Source organism: Aethalodelphis obliquidens, unplaced genomic scaffold, assembly GCF_003676395.1.
Source record: "Aethalodelphis obliquidens isolate GAN/ISIS:26980383/991018 unplaced genomic scaffold, ASM367639v1 scaffold19, whole genome shotgun sequence".
Taxonomy (NCBI): domain Eukaryota; kingdom Metazoa; phylum Chordata; class Mammalia; order Artiodactyla; family Delphinidae; genus Aethalodelphis; species Aethalodelphis obliquidens.
Genome location: NW_020837963.1, coordinates 29,447,580 through 29,449,911, shown reverse-complemented (window position 1 = coordinate 29,449,911; position 2,332 = coordinate 29,447,580).

Genomic DNA, 2,332 nt, shown 5'->3' with positions numbered 1-2,332 from the left:
TCTGAGTTAATTTAAAATTGTGTTGAGGGCTTTCCTGGTGGCGCAGTGGTTAAGAATCCGCCTGCCAATGCAGGGGACACGGGTTTGAGCCCTGGTCCGGGAAGATCCCACATGCCGCGGGATCCCACATCCCACATGCAACTGAGCCCGTGCGCCACAACTACCGAGCCTGTGCTCTAGAGCCCGCGAGCCACAACTGCTGAAGCCCACGCACCTAGAGCCCGTGCTCCGCAACAAGAGAAGCCACAGCAATGAGAAGCCCACTCACTGCAAAGAAGAGTAGCCCCCACTCGCCACAACTAGAGAAAAGCCCGCGTGCAGCAACGAAGACCCAACGCAGCCAAAAATAAATACATACATACATAAAATTTATTTTTAAAAATTGTGTTGAATGCTGGGCTGATGTTACTTAGCCACAATTTGCTTTCTTCCTACAGGAATACAGGCCATAACTGAAGGAGAATTTGCTCTTTATAGTTATTTATGAATCATGATTTAATTTGATAATAGATCACAGCAGTAAATGGGTAGGACGTCCCTAGATATCTTTCTTCAAGTAATTATGGGTGTGATGAAAAGTTAAAGCCTTCCAGTCACCCTTGATCTAGACCACGGCGCTCCAGTATGGAGGAATCGTGTCACATTCCTCCCGATGCCTCAGCTGCTTCCACTCCTCACCCTGTGCTCTCTTGTCCCCACCCTCTGCACTCTGTAGATATCCCTTGGCTACCAGTGACCTCCTGACTGTTACACCCATGAACAGATTTTAGCCTCATCTTTTATTTGTAACCTCCTCCCTGTCCTGAAACACTTCCTTCCCAAACATGACCTTTAATCTTCTCCACCCTCTTTGATCGGTCCTTACACCTTTACCAGCTTCCCTTTCTCAGACCATCCTTGAATGTTTGTCCCAGAATTCTTCCCACTTTTGTTCATATTCATCACCACGTCCTATGTGCCAGGCACTGTTCCAGGTATTGGAAACCCCATCCCTTTCAGTTATCACTCTCCATACTCTCCCTTGTTAGTCTCAACTGCAGATTCAAACTTCATTATTTCGATTCCAGTAATGAAATGTATCCACCTCTTCCCTAAGTTTCAGCTTTGTTTTCTGGCTGCCAACTTGGCAGCTCCACTTGGGTGCCCCAGCTGTTCAAGGCTGAGCCCATCATCCCTCCTCAACAGCCCCTCTAACCGTAAGCAGCGTGCTTACCACCCTTCATCTTTCCCATCTCCAGTTTTCTAATTTTACATCCTAATGCTCCTCAAATCTGTTCCCCCCACCTACAGCCCTCTTGCCATGTGTGCATCTCCTGACAGGAACACCTGCACAGTCAGGCACCGACCTGACCTCCAGCTTTGGTGTCTCAGGGATGCTCTGCAGTCAGCTAGGTAGAGATGCAGCAAAAAGCGAATCTGACCCTGCCATATCCAGTCTTACCTTCAGCCATTCCACCTCCCCCCACCACCAAGGAGCAAGCCCAGCTGGCCAGCTTGGAACACAAGCTCCCCAGAGCTGACCAGTCCAGCCCATCTCCCGCTGCTGCAAACACTATACAGGGTTTGTTCATGGAATTCCTTCCTTCCCTACTACCTGACCTGATCTCTATCCCATTGCCATTAGAGGCTGAGTTCTGGTGGCTTCTCTTCCAGGAAGATCTCCCTGACCACCACGACCGCACAAATACACATGGCGAAATGTGGTGGGTTCTTCTTGACACGCCCAGAGAAGTCTGTGTGTATCTATCACTTCACTCACCATGCTGTTTGATCATCACCTGCTGACGTGTCTGTCTCTCTCAGCGAGTGCTGTACCAAGAGGAGCCATGTCTTCTGATCATCACTGTATCCCTGATGCCTAGGTTACTTTAATAAAATTTATATTCATAAATATTTTAATAAATATCACAAGGTTTTAATAAATGTTGAATTTTCTCACAACATCTTATGCAAAACTTTGAACATACTGAAAAGTTGAAATAAATGCACAGTGAACACCATCACCTAGATCCTTTTTTTAACAATTATTTTTAAGAGTATCCAGTATTCTTTTCTGTTTTTAATTAATTTATTTATTTTTGGCTGCGTTGGGTCTTCGTTGCTGCGCGTGGGCTTTCTCTAATTGCGGCGAGCGGGGGCTACTCTTCGTTGCAGCGCGCGGGCTTCTCATCGCGGTGGCTTCTCTTGTTGCGGAGCATGGGCTCTAGGTGCGTGGGCTTCAGTAGTTGTGGCACACAGGCTCATTAGTTGTCGCTCAATGGGCTCCAGAGCTTGGGCTCAGAGCTTGAGCTGTGTCACACGGGCTTAGTTGCTCTGCGGCATGTGGGATCTT